Source organism: Bos grunniens, chromosome X (assembly GCF_055505025.1).
Source record: "Bos grunniens cultivar Pamir isolate PY7600 chromosome X, Bosgru_T2T1.0, whole genome shotgun sequence".
Classification (NCBI taxonomy): domain Eukaryota; kingdom Metazoa; phylum Chordata; class Mammalia; order Artiodactyla; family Bovidae; genus Bos; species Bos grunniens.
Genome location: NC_141194.1, coordinates 133,105,090 through 133,132,954, shown reverse-complemented (window position 1 = coordinate 133,132,954; position 27,865 = coordinate 133,105,090). Strand labels below are relative to the sequence as shown.

Sequence of the window (27,865 nt, the reverse complement as noted above, 5' to 3'; positions counted from 1 at the left end):
TCCCGACCCAGGGATGGAATCCAGGTCTGTTGTGCCCCCTGCATTGGCGGCGGGTTCTTTACCACTAGCACCATCTGATCTTTTGTTTTCTGCTGCCCACCCTGGAACCACTGACAGGTACATTGTCATGGGTAGCCTTAATTGTCCCCACACATGTGTTGCAAAGATACTCAAATTCCTCCCAGGCCTCAAATTCACCTGGAGTCAGATCACTGCCATGTCTCCTTAACCTTGACTTGAAGTTTCTTCAGGTCTTGAGGGCACTCAGTGCTACCCAGAAAACACTGGGCTCTTCCCCAGACCTCACTGGGAAGCCAAATCACATTAGAGAACAAAAGAAATACAACATTTCTTTGATCCACATTTTGGGGCAAAAGGCTGTGAAGAAGTGGAATCTGGAAAAAGTCTCAAAGCAGTTTGAGCTGAGCTTCAGGTGTCTTACTGGATTCTGCTGGCCATAAGTGGAGATCAGATCAGTCGCTCAGTCGTGTCTGACTCTTTGCGACCCCATGAATCGCAGCACGACAGGCCTCCCTGTCCATCACCAACTCCCGGGGTTCACTCAGATTCACATCCATCAAGTCAGTGATGCCATCCAGCCATCTCATCCTCTGTCGTCCCCTTCTCCTCCTGCCCCCAGTCCCTCCCAGCATCAGAGTCTTTTCCAATGAGTCAACTCTTCGCATGAGGCGGCCAAAGTACTGGAGTTTCAGCTTTAGCATCATTCCTTCCAAAGAAATCCCAGGGCTGATCTCCTTTAGAATGGACTGGTTGGATCTCCTTGCAGTCCAAAGGAACAATTAAAGGTGCAGGGCCAGCATGGACAAATGCTCAGTAAATGAAAGAAGGAACGGTCTTGGCCCTTTCAGGGACCCATGCCAATCTCCAGAAAGTCCTCCTTTTTATCCGAGCTCCATCTGTCCCACAGGAGTGATACATACAAAGAAAGCTGGGCTGTCTTTCCCTAATCTATGGCTTCCCAGCAGTGACAGTAGGCCTCCCAATTGGCCACCAAGGTTGTAGGGGCAAAAATGTGCTTCACACTTAACTGGGAAAGAAGCTCCTCGTTGACTTATGTATCATTAGTGCATCCTAATGTCATTAGGTACAAGAATAAAAATTTGCATAGAAATCATTGCAGGGAATTGTTTCTTCCCCATGCCGGTATTGATTTCCCGGCACCGTTAGCTGCTTAATGCTACTGTTTTTAATTGATTACTCCAGGGGAGTCCCTCAATAGCAGAATTCTTCAATTGAAATGCTAGGACATTCATTGAATGTGATTCGACAACCCCGATTGACTCAGGAGACCTCTGCCTTTCTATAGCACAATCAGAGCAGGCCCACAAAATTTAATAAATAATGTGGTCCTACCATATGCAATACTGAGGCTACAGCCCACTTAAAAATATGAACCTGTCCAGCTCTGTTTACCTGCTAAAAGTCAGTGATCAAGTCATACATTTGTAACTACACACAAAGTTGGGTATCTGAGACTTATATTAAAACTTCTTCTTGTTTCCACCTCTGTATGTCTGGGAAAACTCTAAAATGCCTGAATTCACCCTCCTGCCCTAGTAAACAGTTGAGTGACCCTAGCTTGACTCTCCTTTGGCTAACCAGGGGTATTGTAGTATTCGGTATTTACACCACCATGGTCAGTGCTGAGGACTAAAGAAGCTGAGAAGTGTTGGAGTGAAAGCAGACTAAGGCGAGGACAGTTCAGGGAGCACTTCGGTACGTGCTAATTTACCCAACCCTCAGCAGGGGCTTCTTGTCTTCTGATTCACTTTTCTCTTAAATGTTGGCCTCAGGCCCATCCAACTGACCAAATGTAGAGTGCCTTGGCAGGGTTACTATAAGTGTCAACCCACAAATTCAGGTGCACAAGGAGTTTTTTCTTGTGATTAGTCAATTAGAGGCCCCCATTCCTCCAGGTAATATAAAACTTAATCTCAGACCATTCAAGTTCTCCCCACAATCTCTGGGGCTGTGGCTAAGACAAAGAGAAAGTATTTGATCTTTTGTGTTCTGCTGTCCACCCTGGAACCACTGACAGGTACATTGTCATGGAAAGCCTTAATTGTCCCTGCACATGTGTTGCAAGAATATTTAAATTCTACCCAGGCCTCAATTTCAGTTGGAGTCAGATCACTACCATACCTCCTTAACCTTGACTTGAAGTTTCCTCAGGTCTTGAGGCCACTCAGCACTACTCAGAAAACACTGGGTCCTTCCCCAGAACTCACTGGAGTCTGGGGAATGATAAGGCTACAACCAAGTCTAGTCCACAGGGCTGGAGCCAGGCTGGACTCAGGGGAGCCCTTCAGAGCTTGTTGCCTCCCTCTCTGTGAGAGAGAAGCCAGGCACAGTCCCACCTACTCAGCTTTCTCCAACCCTCTGTCCTTTGTCTTCCACTTGGGTCTTGCCCCACAGCGCAGGTAACCGCATCTCTGTTAAGGGTCTTTTCAAGGACTTTTGTCCTAACTCACTCCTCTCACATCCCATGGAATTTTCATCTAGTCTGGGGAGAAAAAAAATTGGCTCAGGTTGATCCTGTATCCTTTCAAATCTATTATGTATGTCATGAAGTGTATGACCTGGGTTCTTTAGGGCTTAAGCTTCTGAAGCTCAAAAGCCCTGGTTTCTGAAACTCTTAATAGGCTTTTAAAAACTCAAAGGCTGAGAATTAACTTTTTAGTTTTCTGCTCTTCTGCTATAATAACCTTTCTCTTAGGTGATGAAATATCTTTGCTGAATATGGGAAGGGCTAGGTGTAAGGAGACACACACAGAGAAGATAATTTATTAAAATATTATCCCAACATGCTACTGTATACCTAAGACCATGGTAGAAACTAGGGGAAACAAAAAAATGACATGGTCTATGTGCTAAAGACAATAAAATTTCATTACAGAGACCATGATTTACACATCTAAGATACTCAAAAGACACATTGTCACATATAATGCAGGGTTAACTTGAATGATACTCAAAATGTTATGAAGAAGCCAAGTAAGAGAGCTATCAAGATGAACCATAGGGGTCAGACACAGTTCCATGGATATGACTGACCTGAAAGAAAGAAGGTAGGAGGAGGTAATAAGTGAATAATTTCATCTCGAAAACTTTTCTCCAGGCAAGTGTCATGTCCTTTATATTAGGCTTTTTATGGTGTTTTTTCACTGCTCTCCCATGGGTTTGATGAAAAAGTCTATTTCTGCCTTTCAAAAACTAATGTGCCCTAGATTCCTCTTTGATTAGCCAGCATCCATACCAACATGTAAGATTTTATTGAAATCCATTTCTCCTGTGGTAACTGAGGAACACTTTGATACTCATTGCCCAAGAGGGTGGAACCATCAAATAGGACCACCTAAAAAAGGGTAAGATGCGCCATGACCTACATAGGTAAAGATCTAATTGTGCACTTTCACTGTGCAAATCTTTCTAGATAGTTAAAATGACTCCCTCTTTTTCTCTAGTATTTTGACATTTCAAACGCAATGCTCTGATCTCCAGGAAATGTTATTATTTGTTCAAACTAATAATAAAGGAAAAGAAGAGAGGGAGTTTTAGAATCCAATGCTGCAACAGCGTATTAAAATCAAATCTTGCTTTTAATGTGTGTACATTTTGAATATATATTTTCATTAAACAAGGAGGAGGACTAAGAAACATTTTTATAAAGAAATGTGCCTTTCAGTGGCTTCTCCGGTGGCTCAGAGGTAAAGAATCAGCCTGCAATGCAGGAGTTGCAGGAGATGCAGGTTCAATCCCTGGGTCAGGAAGATCCCCTGGAGGAGGGAATGGCAACCTACTCCAGTATTCCTGCCTGGAGAATCCCGTGGACTGAGAAGCCTGGCGGGATACAGTTCATAGGGTTGAAAAGAGTCAGACACGAGTGAAGCAGCTTAGCACTCATACACGCCTTTCAGGGAATTAATACTTATGTTTGCATCACTCATAATTATTCTTAGCTCTAATAATGTACATTATTACTACTGTAGCTAATTGAGAATTTTCATGTTTTCATCATATACTGAATCCCTTTTCCACTGTAAAAATACTTCTCCCAAGTTTCATTTGTATATCAGAATAACTCTGAGAAAGCACATTTTCTGTTTGAGGATTTGTGACTTCCTATGGAAATCTATGATTTACAAAGAAAATTTAAAGTACTCTTCTCTTAAAGCTTTGCCTTAAATATATGAATAGGAAACCTTCTGCTTAAAAATTGATATACTTAATAATTAAGCATGGTGGTGGTTATGAACTTGAATATAACAAAAACCTGGGGATGTGGGATGGGTAGAGGGAAAAAAACCTAGCTGAATTCAAACACATCAACAAATTGTTATAGTAGCTCATGGGAGAAAAATACTATTAAAATAACTGCTGAGTATTTTTATATCTTGGAATTTAAGTCATTGTAAAATAGGAATGAAAATTAATGAATAAAACTTCTTTCAGTTAAGAGGAGAAAATGATCTTGTGACTTTTTTCTACTTTAGTGGAAAAAAAAAACCCTATAAAATGTATGTTAAGAGTAAATAAATTCAAACCCTAGACTAAGCACCTGTACAAAGAAAAGTCATTTCCTGACTCCCTAGTCTTACTCTCAGGAGTCTGTGTTTCATTCTGCTGCTGCTGCTGCTAAGTCGTGTCAGTCGTGTCCGACTCTGTGCGGCCCCATAGACGGCAGCCCACCAGACTCCCCCGTCCCTGGGATTCTCCAGGCAAGAACACTGGAGTGGGTTGCCATTTCCTTCTCCAATGCATGAAAGAGAAAAGTGAAAGTGAAGTTGCTCAGTCGTGTCCGACTCTGTGACCCCATGGACTGCAGCCCACCAGGCTCCTCCGTCCATGGGATTCTCCAGGCAAGAGTACTGGAGTGGGGTGCCATTGCCTTCTCTGGTGTTTCATTCTACATATACCAAAATGACTACATATGAATGACAGAAGTATTCTGTCCATATAGAAGCATACATTTTCAGATTTAAAAAACCACACATGGAGTCACATTAGACATATTTGCCTACAACATTTTGAAAAACAACCGTATGTCATGGATGTCTTTACACATTAGCACATTCAGACTTGCTTCATTCTCTTTAAAGACTCAGTTCAGTTCAATCGCTCAGTTGTGTCTGACTCTTTGTGACGCCATGGACTGCAGCATGCCAGGCTTTCCTGTCCACCACCAACTCCCAGAGCTTACTCAAACTCATGTTCATTGAGTCGGGGATGCCACCCAACCATCTCATCCTCTGTCACCCCTTTCTCCTCCTGCCTTCAATCTTTCCCAGCATCAGGGTCTTTTGCAGTGAGTCAGTTCATTGCATCAGGTGGCCAAAGTATTGGAGTTTCAGCTTCAGCAACAGTCCTTCCAATGAATATTCAGGACTGATTTCCTTTAGGATTGACTGGTTGGATCTCCTTGCAGTCCAAGGGATTCTCAAGAGTCTTCTCCAGTGCCACAGTTCAAAAGCATCAATTCTTTAGCGCTCAACTTTATTTATAGTCGAACTCTCCCATTTGTAAACTTCCAGATGTTCAAGCTGGATTTAGAAAAGGCAGAGGAACCAGAGATCAAATTGCTAACATCCGTTGGATCATCAAAAAAGTAAGAGTTCCAGAAAAACATCTACTTCTGCTTTAGTGACTATGCAACAGCCTTTGACTGTGTGAATCACAACAAACTGTGGAAAATTCTGAAACAGATGGGAATACAAGGCCACCTGACCTGCATCCTGAGAAATCTGTATGCAGGTCAGGAAGCAACAGTTAGAACTGGACATGGAACAACAGACTGGTTCCAAATAGGAATAGGAGTACGTCAAGGCTGTATATTGTCACCCTGCTTATTTAACTTATATGCGGAGTACATCATGAGAAACGCTGGGCTGGAAGAAGCACAAGCTGGAATCAAGATTGCGAGGAGAAATATCAATAACCTCAGATATGCAGATGACACCACCCTTATGGCAGAAAGTGAAGAGGAACTCAAAAGCCTCTTGATGAAAGTGAAAGAGGTGAGTGAAAAAGTTGGCTTAAAGCTCAACATTCAGAAAACGAAGATCATGGCATCTGGTCCCATCACTTCATGGGAAATAGATGGGGAAACAGTGGAAACAGTGTCAGACTTTATTTTGGGGGGCTCCAAAATCACTGCAGATGGTGACTGCAGCCATGAAATTAAAAGACGCTTGCTCCTTGGAAGGAAAGTTATGACCAACCTAGATAGCATATTCAAAAGCAGAGACATTACTTTGCCAACAAAGGTCCGTCTAGTCAAGGCTACGGTTTTTCCTGTGGTCATGTATGGATGTGAGAGTTGGACTGTGAAGAAAGCTGAGCACTGAAGAATTGATGTTTTTGAACTGTGGTGTTGGAGAAGACTCTTGCGAGTCTCTTGGACTGCATGGAGATCCAACCAGTCCATTCTGAAGAAGATCAGCCCTGGGATTTCTTTGGAAGGAATGATGCTAAAGCTGAAACTCCAGTACTTTGGCCACCTCATGCGAAGAGTTGACTCATTGGAAAAGACGCTGATGCTGGGAGGGATTGGGGGCAGGAGGAGAAGGGGACAACAGAGGGTGAGATGGCTGGATGGCATCACTGACTTGATGGACGTGAGTCTGAGTGGACTCCGGGAGTTGGTGATGGACAGGGAGGCCTGTTGTGCTGCGATTCATGGGGTCACAGAGTCGGACATGACTGAGCGACTGAACTGAACTGAACTGAACTGAGCATGGTCCCACCCATCAGAACAAGACCCAGTTTCCCCCTCAGTCAGTCTCTCCCATCAGGAAGCTTCCATAAGCCTTTTATCCTTCTCCATCAGAGGGCAGACAGAATGTAAACCACAACCACAGAAAGCTAACCAATCTGGTCATATGGACCACAGCCTTGTCTAACTCAATGAAACTATGAGCCATGCCATGTAGGGCCACCCAAGACAGACAGGTCATGGTGGAGAGTTCTGACAAATCTGGTCCACTGGAGAAGGGAATGGAAAACTACTTCAGTATTTTTGCCTTGAGAACCCCATGAACAGTATAAAAAGGTAAAAAGATAGGACACTGAAAGATGAACTCCCCAGGTTGGTAGGTGTCCAATATGCTACTGGAGATCAGTGGAGAAGTAACTCCAGAAAGAATTAAGAGGTGGAGCCAAAGCAACACCACCACCCAGTTGTGGATGTGACTGGTGATGGAAGTATAGTCCGATGCTGTAAAGAGCAATACTGCATAGGAACCTGGAATGTTAGGTCCATGAATCAAGGCAAATTGGAAGTGGTCAAACAGGAGATGGCAAGAGTGAACATCGACATTTTAGGAATCAGCAAACTAAATTGACTGGAATGGGTGAATTTAATTAGATGACCATTACACCTACTACTATGGGCAGGAATCCCTTAGAAGAAATGGAGTAGCCATTATAGTCAACAAAGGAGTCCGAAATGCAGTACTTGGATGCAATGTCTTTAAAGACTAGATAACTGATTTAACCAATTGCCTTTGGATGGATTTGATTGACCCCAGTATAGGGCTTCCCTGGTAGCTCATACTTGGTAAAGAACCTGTCTACAGTGTGGGTTCAGTCCCTGGGTTGGGAAGATCCCCTGCAGAAAGAAATGGCAACCCACTCCAGTATTCTTGCCTGGAGAATTCCAAGGACAGAGGAGCCTAGTGGGTTACAGTCCATGAGGTCACAAAAGAGTCAGACATGACTGAGTGACTAACACACACAGTATGTTATACACATTAAACAGGGGTGGGTGAGTATTTGGAAACAGGAAACATTAGGAAATACCCTAACAGTTTAAAGTTTTCATGGACTAAAATAGGTTCTAATGATCAGAACAGACCTGAAAGCAGAGTGGCAGGTGGGGTTGGGAGTACGAGATCTTATTCCTACTAGAAGAACAGGGTCTTTCCTAGGGCAGTTGTGAAACATACTGTTGTTGTACCAGATGAGTAACTGCAAGTCATTTTCAACAGTGGAAGGGTAGCTTACACATAAAAAGGTCACTGTTGCTCTGTATAGAGGAAATAACTGGAGTAGCTTAGCTAAAGCAAAGTAAAAACAAAATGGTTTCAGAACAACCTCTTATATTCATTTGAGCTTTATTGACCATTCAATAAAATGGTCCAAAATAAACCAGAAGACCATGGCAAGTTGTAGCTGTGTTAATGATGAAAGGTATTTACAGTAAATGATATTTACTGTTTAAATTCAGCAGTCAAAAGAATCCCTTTGTAAACAAGGTGAAAAATGTGAAATTTATGTGTATTACTTCTAGACTGCATTACTCTTTGGAAAAATATGATCAATTAGAATTTTGATATCACTGTTACCTTTTCCTTCATGTTTGCATCATGGTGATAAACTAAAGCTCTTATTTTCTAGGCACATTCTTCTACATACAACAGGTAAAACAGTGAACCTTCCATGAAAGTTGGCTAAATAGCTAAATGGTCTTTTTTGTTGAGGCAGTTCCTTATATTCTGAATCAGTGTAAGAACTAATGGAAACAAGAGGTTTGGAGTTTTAGCTAAACAATACTATTTCCTTGGCCTGATGTGAAGAGCCGACTCATTAGAAAAGACCCTGATGCTGGAAAAGATTGAAGGCCAAAAAGAAGGGGATGACAGAGAATGAGATGGTTGGATGGCATCACCGACTCAATGGACATGAGTTTGAGCAAGCTCTGGGAGATAGGACAGGGAAGCCTGGCATGCTGCAGTTCATGGGGTCGCAAAGAGTCAAACACAACTGAGCGACTGAACAAACAAAGAATGCAGTCATTTTTCCTCATTAAGATCCATCATATAGTCATCATAGAAGCTCATTAATTCTATATAGTCATCATAGAAACTCATTAATTCTATATAGTCATCATAGAAACTCATTAATTCACAAATTGCTAGCAGCACACACAGTGTTCCAGGCATAGGGCTGAGCAGATGAATATGACAGGGTCTTTTTTCTATAGGACATTCTACAACAGCACAACTTATACTCCCTTGAAAACACCACAGCTTTTAATGATCTTGCTCATTTCTTACATTTTTTTGTGTTTTCTCCCTAGACTGTAAGTTCATGAGGACAAGCACGATGTCATGCTATACTCACTGGTTTATCTTGACACTCAGCCCGACATCAGGCACATAAATACTAGTGTTTCAGTGGATACTAAGATATATTGAACATAAAGAGGTCAAGTATAAAAGATGTGATGATATAAGTACCCCAAATTGAACAGAGACACAAAAATTATAATTTATTATTACAGGGAGACTTTTTCAAACTGGTTTTCAAAAGTAAAATATGTTCATTACAGAAAATTTAGGTAATTCATATAGGCAAAAAGACCCAAAACAGAAGGCAAGGCCACTTCTAATATTGCTCCTCAGAGATAATTCCTGTTAATATTTTGGGATAAATCTTTCCTTCCAGATCTGTCTGACAAATCCATATATCTATATAGACAAAACAAATATGCAAGTACTTACTTGGGTACCAAGAAGTCCATCTGTCATGGCTGGATTTTCAGACAAATTCAAAAGCAATTTCAAAACTTGAACCCGAAACAAGAAAAATATTGGGTTATTTCAGACAACCAAGCATGGATTTTCTCTCTCCCTGGCATGCTGTCTCCCAACTATGTCCATATTTTAAAGTCCTGCCTATTCTTCAAGGACTGATTCAAATTCTCTCCATTCCATGAAGTCTTCTCAATTCATCTTATTTAAAGCCTTAGTTTTTCAATTATACTGACAGAGAGACAGCGGAGAAAATATTCAATGTCTTCACTACCCACCACTGGCCCACACAATACTTAACACAGGGTAAGTTTAACATGTTATGTAAATAATCTTTATTATGTTTACTATTAAGTGAAATATGATCTTTGGAACCAAAAAGCAATCTCTCAAAGTTCAGTTTATTTCTACTTAAAGTATGAAAATTTGGGGATAGTTTGGTACTTTTTATTAGCTTACTGTTATTCCTGGTCTGATCATTTTTAGGTGAAAAATTTTTAAATCATTTAAATAGACAATGATATAAATATCACTAAAAACATGTTAACTTATACTGGACTGGCTAAACTATTAGCATTCTTTTTTGCATTTTAATTAATTTATTTTTAATTGGAGGATAATTGCTTTGCAATATTGCATTGGTTTCTGCCAGACAGCAACATGAATCAGCCATATATATATATATGTCCCCTCCATCTTGAAACTCTCTCCCACCTCTCACCCCATCCCACCCCTTTAGGTTGTCACAGAGCATCAGGTTTGAGCTCCCTACGTCATACAGAAAATTCCCACTGGCTATCTGTTTTACATATGGTAATGTATATATTTCCATGTTACTCTCTCCATACATCTCACCCTCTCCTTCCCCACCCTGTGTCCACAAGTCTGTTCTCTGTGTCTGTGTGTCCATTGCTGTTGCAAGTAGGTTTGTCAGTGCCATCTTTATAGATTCCATACACGTGTTAATATTAAATATTTGTCTTTATGACTTACTTCATTCTGTACAATAGGCTTTAGGTTCATCCACCTCATTAGAACTGACTCAAATGTGTTCCTTTTTATGGTTGAGTAATACTCCATTGTATATATGTTCCACAGTTTCTTATCCATTCATCTGCTGATGGACATCTAGGTTGCTTCCATGTCCTGGCTATTGTAAATAGTGCTGCACTGAACATCGGGGTACACGTGTCTTTTTCAATTATGGTTTCCTCAGGCTATTTGCCCAGTAGTGGGATTGTTGGGTCATACGGTATTTTTAGTCCTAGTGTTTTGAGGAGTCTCCATACTGTCCCCCATAGTGGCTGTATCAGTTTGCATTCCCACCAACAGTGTAAGAGGGTCACCTTTTCTCCACACCCTCTTCAGCATTTGTTGTTTGTAAAATTTTTGATGATGGCCATTCTGACTGGTGTGAGTTGAGAATATACACACTACAAACTCATTGCAGTTTTGATTTGAATTTCTCTAATAATGAGAAATGTTGAGCATCTTTTCATGTGTATATTAGCCATCTATATGTCTTCTTTGAAGAAATGTCTGTCTAGGTCTTCTGCCCATTTGTTGATGGGATTGTTTGTTTTCCTGATCTTGAGCCATATGAGCTGCTTGTATATTTTGGAGATTAATACTTTGTCAGTTGTTTCATTGGCTATTATTTTCTCCCATTCTGAGGGTTGTTTTTAATCTTCTTTATTGTTTCCTTTTCTGTGCATAAGCTTTCAAGTTTAATTAGGTCCCATTTAATTTTTGATTTTATTTCCATTACCCTAGGAGATGGGTCATAGAGGATCTTGCTGTGATTTACATCAAGGAGTATACAGCCTATGTTTTCCTCTAAGAGTTTTATAGTTTCTGGCCTTATATTTATTAATAAGTCTTAATCTGTTTTGATTTTTTTTGTATATGGTGTTATGAGGTGTCCTGATTTCATTCTTTTACATGTAGCTGTCCAGTTAGTTTTTCCAGCACCACTTATTGAAGATGCTGCCTTTTCTGCATTTTATATCTTTGCCTCTTTTGTCAAATATATGGTGCCCATATGTGCATGGATTTATCTCTGGGATTTCTTATCTTGTTCCATTGGTTTATATTTCTGGTTTTGTGCCAGTACCATATTGTCTTAATGACCATAGCTTTGTAGTATACAAATTTCAATTACATTTGAAATAATCACATAGTCTTAGGGGAAAAAACTTATAATTACCAAAGGGTAATGGTGAATGGAAGGGTTATAATAGGAGGTTGGGATTAACTTATACCAATGATACATATAAAATACATAGTAAGCATGGATGTACATTACCAAGGGTGGGTCCTAACCAATCTAATAATCTATATGTGAAAAAGCCAGATATGAATAGATACCTGCATGGGTACAAGTGAACAAGATTCTGTACTTCTAGAGGAAACACAACATTGTAAGTTGAATTTACTCCAATAAAAAGTACAAATTAATTTAAAATAAAACAACTACTAAAGAGACACAAGCTTTTGGTAAGTCTAGGGATAGAAGAATTTCTGCAGTACTGTGGGCATGCTCTAAATAGCAAATCTATAACTATTGTTCATGGACACTTTGTATTCACAGGGAATACTGGGCTCTAAATGATACCTGCATTTAAAATTTTTTCAGGGGAAGCAAATAGAAAATAATTTTTTTAAAAACCTGAGCACACTATGAAAAAGAAACTTTTATAGTAAATTCTACTCACCGTGTTTTTAAAAATAGCCCATAAAAACTTGCTGAATGTCATAAACTATGACAGACATGAAATCAAAACCACAACGAGGGATCACTCTGCACTAGTGTGAAAGGCTATCATGAAATATCTATGAAGAATAAATAGTGGAAAAGGCACGGAGAAAATGGAGCGCTGTTATGGTGCTAGTGCCATGTAAATGATAAGAGACAATACAGAGAGGAATAAGAAACTGCATTTAAGAGATGAAGATAGACCTACCATAAAATCCTGGAGAACTACCCTCCAAAGAGTAATTGAGGAGAAAATCAGATTTTTGAAATGAACAGGTAGAGATGAACATATACACACTACTCTTTAAAAAATAATCAACAAGAACCCAGTATAGGATGAGGACCCCTAATCAGTACTGTATAATAAACTATATGGGAAGAGAACCAGAAAAAGGACGCGTACACATCTATGTATAAGTGAATCATGTTGCTCTATACCTAAAAAAAAAAAACAAAAAACTACATACTACAATATTGTAGGGTTTCCCTGATAGCTCAGTTGGTAAAGAATCCGCCTGAAATGCAGGAGACCCCAGTTTGATTCCTGGGTCAAGAAGATCTGCTGGAGAAGGGATAGGCTACCCACTCCAGTATTCTTGGGCTTCCCTGGTGGCTCAGTTGGTGAAGAGTCTACCCGCAATGCAGGAGACCTGGGTTTGATCCCTGGGTTGGGAAGATCCCCTGGAGAAGGGAAAGGCTACCCACTCGAGTATTCTGGCCTGGAGAATTCCATGGACTGTATAGTCCATGGGGTCGCAGAGTCGGACACGACTGAGCAACTTTCACTTCACAACATTGTAAGTCACCTAATCACCAACACAAAATACAAATTACAAAAAGAGAATGCAACTCTACTCCCCTTAGGCCTTGGTGACCTGGGCTGCTGTCACATCCCTGAAGCCTGAGCAGGCTTGGATCCCAAGGATGGACTGTCATGGGGCTGATGGAGCTGGGGAGGATGTGCCAGCTAAGGAGCCCTGCCCCACGGATCTGATGTGCTTATTCCCCTCTGCATGGGCTCATGACCTCCAGATCCAAGCAAGTCCTCCTGCAGCGAAACTATGCCTACTGCACCCAAAGGATGTGGAGCCTCTGCGCTGGAAGAGCTTCGAAAAGCCGCGTGGGCCCCATGTCTCCTGGTGGTCGGGTCCCCACCTCCAGCCCCCTTCTTTAGGGTCGCCCTACCTATCGATGAAAGCACCCTCCAAGAGTTGTGTTACAGGATCTGGGATGTGTCCAGGGGATACGGGTAAGGAAGGAAGAAGGAATGGGACACAAGCCCTGGGTGTTTCTTCTGGCACATTCCACCCTAATTGACAATCCAGGAACAGTACTTTCCCTAAGGCACTGGTTCTCCAGTAACCAGAGTGGGGCATAAAGACATGCTGCCGCCTTTGGTCATTTCCCATAACAACAACTAATGCTCATGGGCACTTAGCATTCACAAGGCCTGAGGGGCTGTAAGTTAAAAAACACCTGCCCTCAAGAAATGTCCTAGGGGAGGTCATTGGGAAAATATTAAAACATGGAAGCCATTCAAGAAGCCAACTTGAATAAGTATGTTTTTTAAAAATCACCTGAAAAGATGTCAACATCACTGAATATGAAAGAAATGCAAATAATCAACAGTTCAAGGAGGTTCACCTCATACAGGTCAGAATGGCCGTAAACAGAAACTCAACAAACAGTAAATGCTGGAGAGGGCGTGGACAAAAGGGAACCCTCTTACTCTGGTTCTGGGAATGGAAACTGGGAGTAGCCACTCTGGAGGACAGCATGCAGCTTGCTTAGCAATGAAAATGAGAATGAAATTAGACTACTCCCTAACACCCTACACAAAATAAACTCCAAACAGATTAAAGATCTAAATAAAAGGACAGATAATATGAAACTCTTGAGGGAAAAAGCAGAACAAGCTTTGACATAAAATGCAGCAAGTTCTTTTTTTATCCACCTCTTAGAATCATGAAAAATAAAACAAAAATAAACAAGTGGGACCTAATAAACCTAAAAGCATTTCACAGCAAAGGAAACCATCAGTGAAAGAAAAAGACAACCCTCAGAATGGAAAAAATTCCTGCAAACGAAGAACACATACAAACAACTTGCATAGCTCAATATCAAAAAATAAACAACCCAATAAAAAATTAGCCAAAGATCTAAATTCAGATTTCTCCAAAGACATGCTGTGCTGTGCTATGCTAAGTTGCTTCAGTCGTGACCGACTCTTTGCAACCCTATGGACTATAGCCCTCCAAGCTCCTCTGTCCATGGGATTCTCCAGACAAGAATACTAGAGTGGGTTGCCATGCCCTTCTCCAGGGGATCTTCCTGAACCAGGGATTAAACTCATGTCTCTTATGTCTCCTGCATTGGCAGGCGGGTTCATTACCACTAGTGCCACCTGGGAAACCCCCAAGGCAAATCAAATGTAAAAAAACCTACAACAATAAATTCTGCAGACGGTGTGGAGAGAAGGGAACCTCCCTACACCATTAGCGGAACTGTAAATCAGTACACCCACTAAGGAGAACAGTATGGAGATTACTAAAGACAGAAGTACCAAGTGGCCCAGCAATCCCACACTTAGACACAGATCCAGAGAAAACCAAAATTTTAAAAGACACCAGCACTCCAATGATCATGGCAGCATTAGGTAATAGCCAAGATATGGAGGCAACCTAAGTGCAGAAGGACAAATGAATACATACAGAAGATGGGGTACATATACACATTGCAATATTACTCAGACATAAAGAAGGATGAAATAACGCCATTTTCAGTTACAGGGAAGAAACTAGAGATGATCATACTAACTGAAATAAGACAGGGGAAGACGAGTATCATAGGCTATCACTTTTGGTAAAATCCAAAAATGGATACAAATGAACTTTACAGAAGAGAAACAGCCTCAAAGACTTAGAAAAGAAACTTCTGGTTACCAAAAAGGAAAGGCAGGGGACAGGGAGTAATTAGCTGGTTCAGATCAATATACACACCTTAAAACAGGTGCTGAAGGGCTCTTAACAGTCACAAGTCTGACAGGGCTGTAAATGTCACCTGCCCTCAAGAAATGTCCTGGAGTAAATCATCAGAAAAGAATCCAAAAGAGGGCCAACTTTCAAGAAGCCAGTCTCAAGAGAGAAATTTACTCACAAGGTGTACAATAATAAAAGCACATGGAAAGATACTCCACTAATTATTAAATCAATAGCAATCAAAACAACAATGAGGTACCACCTCACACTGGTCATAATGGCCATCATTGAACACATTTACAAAGAATAAATACGGCAGAGAATGTATGGGAAAGGGAATCCTCCTACCATCTTGGTGGGAATGTAAAAGGTGAAGCCACTATGGAAAAACAGTATGGAGGTTCCTTGAAACAGTAAACATAGACATATCATATGATCCTATAACCCCATTCCTGGGCTTAGATCCAAAAAATTTATCATTCAGAATGACATGTGCACCCTGATTTTCAGGGTAGCACTATTTAAAATAGCCAAGACATAGAATCCACCAAAATGTCCATTGACAGCAAAATGAAGACTAAGTGGTGCATCTATACACTGGAATACTATTCAGCCAGAAAACAGAAAGAAATAAAGATATTGGCAGCAGCATGGATTGACCAAGAAATTATCATACTATGTGAGGTAAGTCAGAAAGAAAAAGACAGATATCATAAAATATCAAGTACAGGTGGAATCTATAAACTCATACCAATGAACTAATTTACAAAAGAGAAACAGACTTACATACTGAGAAAACCAAATTATGATTATCTAAAGAAAGTTAGAAGGGAAGCATAAATTAAGAGTTTGGAAAGAAAATATACACACTAATATATATCAAGTTGATAGTGGAAAAGGAACTACTGAATAGAACAGGGAACTGTACCAAACAAGCTATATAACCTATATGAGGAAAAGAAGCAGAAATAGATATACATCTATACATAACTGATTCAAGTCCTGTACACCTAAAACAAACAAAACATTGGACATCAACCCTACTCCAATATAAAATAACAATTAAATTGCAAGTAAGATGATCTGAGCTCAGTCTAGGGGAAACCAGACAGTGATGACCCTATGAATTAGATATGTAATAGGTTATGATATTAATATGATACCACCAAAGATTTTCACTCAGCAGAACACAGAGTAGCAACCCATTCAAAGGTACCCAACCTCATATGAATGCAACAAGATTAAGAGAAGAAAAAGGACCACAGGTTAATCAGGGCAACACCCTCAATTCAGATGTGGGAAATGTCAGAGGGGACAAGACACATTGCAGGAAAAGAGCAGATATGGAATTTCTGGGTACACATGATCCTGACCCATTGGGATGGCTTGTGTGTGTACATTTCAGTCAGTCATGTCTGATTCTTTGAGACCCCATGGACTGTAGCACACCAGGCTTCTGTGTCCATGGAGTTCTCCAGGCAAGAATCTTCCCGATCCAGGGATTGAACCCACGTCTCTTGTGCCTCCTGCATTGGTGGTGAGTTCTTTACCACTAGTGCCACCTGGGGAGCAGATGGCTTGAAATCCACACAATCCCCAGACCCTGCTCATTTGACCTTTGACCATGACCACCTCCCTTCTGACCCCTGACTCCCAACCTCAGACCTTTGTCCTCTGACCCTTGAGCTTATGACAACTGACTCTAAATAACCTCTGACATCTGACTTCTGGCCCTTGACCTCTGTTGTTGTTTGGTCGCTCAGTCATGTGCGTCTCTTTGTGACCCCATGGACTGCAGCACACCAGGCTTCCCCATCCTATAGCATCTCCTGGAGCTTGCCCAAACTCATGTCCATCAAGTTGGTGATGCCATCCAACCATCTCATTCTCTGTCATCCACTTCTCCTCCTGCCTTCAATATTTCCCAGCATTAGGGTCTTTCCTAAATGAGTTGGCTCTTTGCATCAGGTGGCCAAAGTATTTGGAGCTTCAACTTCAGCATCAGTCCTTCCAATGAACATCCAGGACTGATCTCCTTTAGGATGGACTGATTGGATCTCCTTGAAGTCCAAGGGACTCTCAAGAGTCTTCTCCAACACCACAGTTCAAAAGCATCAGTTCTTTGGCTCTCAACTTTCTATATGGTCCAACTCTCACATCCATACATGACCACTGGAAAAACCATAGCTTTGACTAGATGGACCTTTGTTGGCAAAGTAATGTCTCTGCTTTTTAATATGCTATCTAGGTTGGTCATAGCTTTTCTTCCAAGGAGCAAGTGTCTTTCAATTTCATGGCCGCAGTCACCATCTGCAGTGATTTTGGAGCCCAAGACCTCTGACCCCAGTCCTAATATATACCCCTCTACATCTAATCAAATAACATACAAACAGCAAAAAAATAATAAAGCTTCACATACCAGATGAATCATGCACCAGACGAACATAGAATGAAGTCAACACCAGACGAAAAATTTATCTATTTGTCACCACCTGACCCTTCAGGAATTTATTTTATTTTATTTTATTTTATTTTTAAACAGTGAAATTGTCTCCAGAGTGGCTGTATCATTTTGCGTTCCCACCAGCAATGAATTAGAGTTCCTGTTGTGATCACCAGTTCCGGTTCGATGCATGAGACAGGGTGCTCAGGGCTGGTGCACTGGGACGACCCAGAGGGATGGGATGGGGAGGGAGGTAGGAGGGGGTTCAGGATGGGGAACACATGTAAACCCATGGCTGATTCATGTCAATGTATGGCAAAACCCACTACAATATTGTAAAGTAATTAGCCTCCAATTAAAACAAATAAATTAAAAAAAAATAGAGTTCCTGTTGTTCCAGATTCGGGTATTGTCGGTGTTTTGAATTTTTGCATTCTAATTACATGTGTAGTGGTTTATCGTATTATTTGCATTTCCAGGATGACATGTCATGTGGAGCATCTTTTCATGTGCTTATTTGCCATCTGTATATTTTCTTCAGTGATTGTGTCTGTTAAGGGCTTTGGCACATTTTCAAAACTGTTTTCTTATTGTTCAGTTATAAGAATTCTTTGTATATTTTGGATATGTCTGCTATGATCTGAATATTTGTGTCCAACCAAAATTCTTGTGCTAAAATCCTGATCCCATCATTAGGGATCAGGATTTTAATAGTGGTAATGATGGTATTAGGAGGTGGGGATTTTGGGAGGTGATTAGGTCATGAGGATGGGTACTCTCATGATTGGACTTAGAGCCCTTCTAATAGGCCCACAGAGAAACCAATCCCTTTCTATTCCAGGAGGCTTTCACTGAACCTTGCTGGCAGCTTGATCTTAGAATCCCCAGCCTCTGGAACCATAGGAAATAAGTGTTAGTTTATAAGTGACCCAGTTTATTTTTGTTATAGCAGTCCAAACTAAGACATAGTCTTTTATCAGGTATCTCTTTTGCATAATATTTCCTCCAGTCTATGGCTTGTCTTCTCATTCTCTTGATGAACACCATTGATATGTGCTTCTTTGATATTCATGTATGTGTGTTCTTTAGAGAAGTGTGTTTTCAAATATTTGTTCTTTTTAACTTGCATTATTTGCCTTTTTGACTGTTGAGTTTTTAGAGTTCTTTATATAGTCTGGATATAAGTCCTTTATCGGATAAATGCTTTGCAAATGTTTTCTCCCAGTTTGTTTCTTGTCTTTTTATTTCTTTTAACAAAAGAATTATTCTTTCAGTCTTTTAAAGAGCCAACAAGTTTAAATTTAATGAAGTCCAATTCATCAACATGGATCCTTTATGGATTGTGCTTTTGGTGTTGTATTTAAGAAATCTTTACCTAACCCAGATAGGTACAAGGTCACAAAGATTTTCTCCTGATTTCTTTTTAAAAGTGTTAGTTTTAGGTTTTGTAATCCATTCTGAGTTTTTCTATATGTTCATTCTTCCTGCATATGGATATCCTAGTTCAGCACCATTTCTTTAACAAAACTGTACTTAGTCTTTTTATCTCTGCAATTCTTTGTTGTTTTAAGTCTTTCCCATCTTTTGTCAGATTTATTGTAACATGTTTCATGTTTTTATGCTATTGTAAATGATATTTTTACAATTTCAATTTCTGATTCAGTTCAGTCGCTCAGTCGTGTCTGACAATTTGCAACCCCATGAACCACAGCACACCAGGCCTCCCTGTCCATCACCAACTGCCGGAGTCTACCCAAACCCACGTCCATGGAGTTGGTGATGCCATCTAACCGTCTCATCCTCTGTCCTCCCCTTTTCCTCCTGCCCTCAATTTTTCCCAGAATCAGGGTCTTTTCTAATGAGTCGGCTCTTCGCATAAGGTGGCCAAATTATTGGAGTTTCAGCTTCAACATCAGTCCTTCCAATGAACATCCAGGACTGATCTCCTTTAGGATGGACTGGTTGGATCTCCTTGCATTCCAAGGGACTCTCAAGAGTCTTCTCCAACACCACAGTTCAAAAGCATCAATTTTTCAGCGTTCAGTTTTCTTTACAGTCCATCTCTCACATCCATACCTTCAGGAATTTACCTTCTCCAGCTTGCTTCCCTGCGGATCTGAAGGTTAATTGTGACCTATGACCCCTAAGACCCTTAGCCATGGACTGTTGACCACTGACCATTGAACTCTAACCAGGAACCTTGCCATTTGACCTCTGATCCTCAATCCTCTTAACCTTGGACTGTGCGACCTTCCATATCTGAGCCTTGATCTTTGACCCCAGGCCCGCCCTGCCTTGTGACCTTTGACTCCATGACCTTTGACCCTTTGCCTTCAATCCCTGACTCTTGAACTATGACCTTCTCCCCTAAATGAACTGTTTTAATTTTTAAAAGCTTAAAAACACAATGACAATGAAGCACTGATGTCCCTGTGGCACAGTCCCAAATCAGTGTTGATTTAAAGCTATGTCCTCAGAAGTCAAAGGTCAGAAGTCATAGGGCAGGGGTGGGACCGTTGTCATAGGTCAAGGGTTAGAGGTTAGAGGGTCATGATTCAAATGTCAAAGGTCATGGGTCAGTTTGGTCTGGGGTCAGAAGTCAAGGCTAGGATATCATAGGGCAGGGGTCTGGGGTTAGAGGTCATGGATCTATGATGCTTGATTAGCTTACTATTCAATACGTACTTATTAAATACCTATAGTATGCTGAGACATCCTGGAATGTGAAGTCAAGTGGGCCTTAGGAAGCATTACTACAAACAAAGCTAGTGGAGGTGATGGAATTCCAGTTGAGCTATATCAAATCCTAAAAGATGATGCTGTGAAAGAGCTGCACTCAATATGCCAGCAAATTTGGAAAACTCAGCAGTGGCCACAGGACTGGAAAAGGTCAGTTTTCATTCCAATACCAAAAAAGGGCAATGCAAAGAATGCTCCAACTACCACATAATTGCACTCATCTCACACGCTAGTAAAGTAATGCTCAAAATTCTCCAACCAGGCTTCAGCAATACATGAACCATGAACTTCCAGATATTCAAGCTGGTTTTTGAAAAGGCAGAGGAACCAGAGATCAAATTGCCAACATCCGCTGGATCATCAAAAAAGAAAGAAAGTTCCAGAAAAACATCTATTTCTCCTTTATTGACTATGCCAAAGCCTTTGACTGTGTGGATCACAATAAACTGTGGAAAATTCTGAAATAGATGGGAATACCAGACCACCTGACCTGCCTCTTGAGAAACCTATATGCAGGTCAGGAAGCAACAGTTAGAACTGGACATGGAACAACAGACTGGTTCCAAATAGGAAAAGGAGTACGTCAAGGCTGTATATTGTCACCCTGCTTATTTAACTTATATACAGAGTACATCATGAGAAACGCTGGGCTGGATGAAGCACAAGCTGGAATCAAGATTGTCGGGAGAAATATCAATAACCTCAGATATGCAGATAAAACCACCCTTACGGCAAAAAGTGAAGAGGAACTAAAAAGCTTCTTGATGAAAGTGAAAGTGGAGAGTGAAAAAATTGGCTTAAAGCTCAACATTCAGAAAACTGAGATCATAGCATCCGGTCCCATCACTTCATGGCAAATAGATGGGGGAAACAGTGGAAACAGTGACAGACTTTATTTTGGGGGGCTCCAAAATCACTGCAGATGGTGACTGCAGCCATGAAATTAAAAGCCACTTACTCTTTGGAAGGAAAGTTATGACCAACATAGACAGCATATTAAATAGCAGAGACATTACTTTGCCAACTAAGTTCCATCTAGTCAAGGCTATGGTTTTTCCAGTGATCATGTATGGATGTGAGAGTTGGACTATAAAGAAAGCTGAGCACAGGAGAATTGATGCTTTTGAACTGTGGTGTTGGAGAAGACTCTTGAGGGTCCCTTGGACTGCAAAGAGATCCAACCAGTCCATCCTAAAGGAGACCAGTCCTGGGTGTTTGAAAGGACTGATGTTGAAGCCGAAACTCCAATACTTTGGCCACTTGATGAGAAGGGCTGACTCATTGCAAAAGACCCTGATGCTGGGAAAGATTGAGGGCAGGAGGAGAAGGGGACAACAGAGGATGAGACGGTTGGATGGCATCACCGACTCAATGGACACGGGTTTGGGTAGACTACGGCAACTGGTGATGGACAGGGAGGCCTGGCATGCCCAGGGGTGGGGGTTGCAAAGTGTTGGACATGACTGAGCAACTCAACTGAACTAAACTGAACAGTATTCTGAGCCCCATGCTAGGTACTCTTAGGGCTATTTGCCTAGAAGTTAACCACCTGGATTTCTGAACAACTGTGTTTGTGTGTGTGCGCTCAGTTGTATCCAACTCTTTGCTACCCCATGGGCTATAGCCTGCCAGGTTCCTCTGTCCATGGGGTTTCTCAGGCAAGAATACTGGAGCAGGTTGTGATGCCCTCCTCCAGAGGATCCTCCTGACCCAGGGGTCAAACATGTCTCTTGCATCTTCTGCATTGGCAGGTGGGTTCTTTACCACTGTGCCACCTGGGAAGCCAAGAGGGAACCATAAAGTGTGCAGGGTGTGCAGAGCAGTGGTCTCATGCTTGACTATGTATCAATGCCACCTGGAGGATTTCATAAAGTACACATTATTGGGCCTTATCTCCAGATTTTGTGATTCAATAAGTCTTTGGTGATGCCTGAAAATCTCCATTTCTAACAGGTCTCAAGTGATGCTGATATAGATGGTCTGGCAGAAACAACTGGCGTTGCAGTTTAGAACCTGCAGGATTTAGAGTCAACCAAACCTGGATCTGAATTCCAGTTCTGGCTCTTATGAGCTGTGCAACTGTGAGTACATTACGTAGCTGCTCTGAGCCTCAGATTTTTTATATGCAACACTTGATACAATGAGATTTGGCAAACAGATTTGAGATCTGTTTGTTAAAGTACAGGGGAAATAGCAATGAGCAAGATAGACAAAAACTCTATGCAGTGACAACCATTCAGCACACTCACAAAGAGTTCAACATATTTACCATTGTGATCAGCACTGTAAAGCAGGAGGGTGGTGTGCTATGAAAACAGGGAAAACTAATCCAGACTGAATGGTCACAGAAAATGTTATTGAAACGGGCTGATACCTGAACTGTAAGCAAAAGAGCCCTTGTTCACTAGTAGGATCAGTAGGGTTGGGCTGCTACTATTTGTAGCTGCTGGATGGACAAGGTATGACTCTACGGAGATGGAGGGAAGAGGAGCATGGGTTATAAAAGGGGTTGATGAGACTGGTGGTAGTGGGTGGGGCTAGAGTGTATGGCCAATGGAGGAGGTTATGGTGGTAAGCATGACAGTGGGGAATTGTGGTGGGGTGATGAGGATATCAGGGTGTAAAGCCTGGTGGGAGTGATGCCTGGGAGGACTTGCTCTCAGTAGATAAGGTTACTGGCTATGACTTGTAAGTGACAGTGGTGAGTAGAATCATTATGAAGACTAAGGGAGGATTCCTTTAGCCAAATGACTCAAAGAAGGTAGTGACATTAAGTTAAAACTGGAAGGATGAAGAGAGAGGTGAGGTACACTCCAAGCAGAAGCAATTGCACATGTAACAGCTCTGAGGCAGTAGGGAGCCTATAGAGACTCAGTGCAGCTGGAAGGACATGAGTGAAAGAGAAAAAGCTCCAAGAGGGGGTTATTGGCTACTGGACAGAAGCAAACCATGCAGAGCCTGGTAAAAGTTGACGAAGAGTCTAATCTTTTTCCTAAGGGTGATTACAAACAATAAGATCAGTTTGGCATGTTCAAAAGCTCACTCTGGCTATATTGTGGAGAACAGACTGGGTGTGGAGGACACAAGTCAGGAGTTTGGAGCAGACTGAAATAAGCCAGCAAGTCAGCACCAAGTCACATTTTTCTACTGACAGAATACAGGTACTTCCATAAGCAGAGTTCTCCCATATCTTCCTCCTCATGATTTCTTGCCTGGTATCCCAGTTGTGGTACTATGTAGTCCCACTCCTACACAAAAACCTGTTTCCAAATCTGAATGTGGATCTGAATTCCTGGATCTGTGTGTGCATGCAAAGTCGCCTCAGTTGTGTCTGATTCTTTGCAACCCCATGGACTCTAGCCTACCAGGCTCCTCTGTCCATGGGATTCTCCAGGCAAGAATACTGGAGTGGGTTGCCATTTCCTTCAGGGGATCTTCCTGACCCAGGGACTGAATCCGTGTCTCTTACGTCTCCTGCATTGGCAGGCAGGTTCTTTACCACTACCACCAACTGGGAGGTCCCCCCGCCCAAATACAATAATCCCTTGATAATTAACCACCAGTTAATCTGGGCTCTGCCAATTGCCAACTACTTGGATGACCATTGTTAACTGCTCACTTCTGTTTGGCTAACACTTGATTATTGGCTTACTTTGTCATTATGGATACTTACATTCACATCTTATCTGCTCTCAGTCCTCTGTGGTATAATTTGATTCTGAACCTGCCCTGATTGAATTCCAACCATCATGCACTCAGGGCTTGTTGTTGTTCTTTAGTTGCTGAGTCATATCTGACTGCAGCCTGCCAGGTTCCTCTGTCGATGGGATTTCCCAAGCAAGAATACTGGAGCAGGTTGCCATTTCCATCTCCAGGGGATCTTCCCAAACCCACATCTTCACCCTTGCAAGAAGATTCTTTACCACTGAGCCACCAGAGAAACCCATACTCAAGCCTATAATAACTGAATCATGAAAAACCAAAATTACATCCTTGTCCCAGACCCAACCTTCCCCTGACCCACTAAGCCCTCCTGAATTCCCAAGTCTTACCTTATCCAATCTGACCTGTTCCACCACCAGTCAAAGCCCTGGTTCTACTAGCAGGTATTGTTGAAGCTCCAGAATGCCATTCAATAATTAAGGTAGCCTGGGATGCAGTGTTACCACATCAGATCTTGCTGGCTGAGAAGTGGATGTGGGCTGTTTGAGATTCTTGGACTCTTGTGATTATATAACTTAAGCCTGGTAAACAAGTCAGAGCTGCTTCTTTATAACACCTGAGCTCCCTTCTGCTTTATTGACTATGACAAAGCTTTTGACTGTGTGGATCACAACAAACTGTGGAAAATTCTTAAAGAGATGGGAATACCAGACCACCTTACCTGCCTCCTGAGAAATCTGTATGCAGGTCAAGAAGCAACAGTTAGAATGGGACAAGGAACAAGGGACTGGTTCCAAATTGCGAAAGGAGTACATCAAGGCTGTATATTGTCAACCTGCTTATTTAACTTATATGCAGAGTACATCATGAGAAACGCTGGGCTGGATGAAGCACAAGCTGGAATCAAGATTGTCGGGAGAAATATCAATAACCTCAGATATGCAGATGACAACACCCTTATGGCAGAAAGTGAAGAAGAACTAAAGAGCCTCTTGATGAAAGTGAAAGAGGAGAGTAAAAAAAGCTGGCTTAAAACTCAACATTCAAAAAACAAAGATCATGGCATCCAGTCCCATCACTTCATGGAAAATAGATGGGGAAACAATGGAAACAGTGAGAGAATTTGGCGGGGGGAGCTCCAAAATCACTGCAGATGGTGACTGCAGCCATGAAATTAAAAGACGCTTGCTCCCTCGAAGAAAAGTTATGACCAACATATACAGCTATTAAAAAGCAGACATTACTTTGCCAACAAAGGTCTGTATAGTCAAAGCTATAGTTTTTCCAGTAGTCATGTGCGGATGTGAGAGTTGAACCATAAAGAAAGCTGAGTGCCAAAGAATTGATGCTTTTGAACTGTGGTGTTGGAGAAGACTCTTGAGAGTCCCTTGGACTGCAAGGAGATCAAACAAGTCAATCCTAAAGGAAATTAATCCTGAATACTCATTGGAAGGACTGATGCTGAAGTTGAAGCTCCAATACTTTGGCCACCTGATGCAAAGAGCCAACTCATTAGAAAAGACCCTGATGCTGGGAAAGATTGAAGGCAGGAGGATAAGAGGGCAACAGAGGATGCGATGGTTGGATGGCATCACCGACTCAATGGACATGAGTTTGAGCAAGCTCTGGGAGTTGGTGATGGACAGGGAGGCCTGGCATGCCACAGTCCATGGGGTCGCAAAGAGTCGGACATGACTGAACTGAACTGAGCTCCCTTGTCCATTCCCTGGGAAACAAGAAAGCTCTCCTTCCTGGTTTGTTGGAAGACAGTATTAACTCTATAGGTCAGATATGCATCTCTGAATATGTGTGTTAAGGCCCAAATGATTAAGTCCATGCTCCTCACATTCAACTCAGACTGCATGCGAAGATGGCAGGAAGGTGGGGGAGTGGGAGGTGAAGCTACTAATGCATTCAAAGTCCCTCAGTTTTCTGGACTTGTGTTAGAGTTCTCTGTGAATGAAATCAGAGGAGGGGAAGACAAGGGACCATGTGTAATAGCTGCTCACACAGAGGGCAGGTTTTTTAATTCAAGATCCTTCATCTGTAAACCTACTACTTCTTATTGTAAAGACCAAAATATTTTGAGGGTGAGGTGCTTTGGGGAGGAGAATTCTCCCTGAGAATGAGTCATTTCACAAGGAATCTGGGAGAGATCTCCTGATCAGGGCCTGATGATGGGTCTGGTACCAGGGGCTGGTGGTAAGGGTTTATTGTTTAGAGAAAAGAATTCCTGGAAACAGGAAACTCAAGGCTATAAGAATAGTATCTGACAGACCAAGGCCAAAGAGGTGAAGTCGAAGTGCACTTGTTGTTGTTCAGTCACTAAGTCATATTCGACTCTTTGTGACCCCATGGACTGCGGCACGCCAGGCTTCCCTGTCCATCACCATCTCCTGGAGTTTGCTCAAACTTATGTCCATTGAGTGGGTGATGCCATCCAACCATCTCATCCTCTGTCATCCCCTTCTCCTCCCGCCTTCAATCTTTCCCAGCATCGGGGTCTTTTCTAATGAGTCAGTTCTTTGCATCAGGTGGCCAAAGTATTGGAGTTTCAGCTTCAGCATCAGTCCTTGCAATGAATATTCAAGACTGATTTCCTTTAGGATGGACTGGTTGGATCTCCTTGCAGTCCAAAGGACTCTCAAGAGTCTTCTCCAGTATCACAGTTCAAAAGCATCAATTTTTCAGTGCTCAGCCTTTTTCATGGTCTAACTCTCACATCCACACATGACTACTGGAAAAATGATAGCTTTGACTAGATGGACTTTTGTCAGCAAAGTGATGTCTCTGCTTTTTAATAGTGATGTCTCCGCTGTCTAGGTTTGTCATAACTTTTCTTCTCTACAATATGTAATAGAGGTGACATGTTATCAGCATATCAGAAAGAGACCCAGCCCAACAGGGGCAGACCAAAGAGCAGTAAGGCCAAAATCAGGGAGTTTGTAGGATTCAGGAAGTCCTTGTTTCTTTAAATTTACAGGGAGCTCCATGAAACAGGCTTAAAGCTGGATTAGTCACAAAGATGATACTCACATCCAAGGTGTTGAGTTTTTCATTGGTTGGTCCCAGGACATAATAAATTCTATAACAAATGGGTTTCGTTTTTAGGTTCTCTCTCTTCTCTTTTGGCACCCTCCCATCCCAGGTTTCATCCAGCCTGGCATTTCTCATAATGTACTCAGCATATACATGATGACAAGATGGTTGAATGGCATCACCAACTAAATGGACATGAGTTTGAGCAAACTCCAGGACATAGTGAAGGACAGGGAAGCCTGGCGTGCTACAGTCCATGGGATTGCAGTTCACTTCAGTTCAGTTCAGTCACTCAGTCGTATCCGACTCTTTGTGACCCCATGAACCGCAGCACGCCAGGCCTCCCTATCCATCACCAACTCCCGGAGTCCACCCAAATCCATGTCCATGGGGTTGCAGAGCTGGACACAAATGAACGACTGAACAACAACAACATCTCAGACATCAATTGCTGTATCAGCCACACAGATCCCTCTTGCCAAGTCTGTCCTCATGATGCCCCCAGGGCCAGAAATCTCTACACCTTGGATCCCCTTCCATGCTGTCTGCCTGCCAGCCAGATCAAGGCATGACAGACTACTGACTGTTGTCTATCACATTTTTCCTTTGTATTTTAGTGGAAACTTTTGGCAATTTTGACTTTCAGTGATAGTTCCCCAAAGAGTAATTCTAATATTTGGAACTTCTGGCTATCTCG

The 27,865-nt window shown here is 41.8% G+C and overlaps 1 long non-coding RNA gene across 12 annotated transcripts in view; it reads right to left on the bottom strand.

Annotated features, from left to right (window-relative positions):
• Window positions 1–27,865, bottom strand: part of LOC147341448 (uncharacterized) — a 406,396-nt gene that overhangs the window by 332,361 nt on the left and 46,170 nt on the right. For 10 of the 12 annotated variants that reach the window (XR_015158756.1, XR_015158724.1, XR_015158723.1 and 7 more), the window contains one exon: window positions 9,522–9,586. The exons of 1 other annotated variant lie outside the window; for it this stretch is intronic. This is a non-coding gene — a long non-coding RNA (uncharacterized LOC147341448). Of the gene's footprint in view, window positions 1–9,521; window positions 9,587–24,518; window positions 24,534–27,865 lie in introns of those variants that run through there. One more of the 12 variants, XR_015158734.1, reaches the window with a different exon arrangement.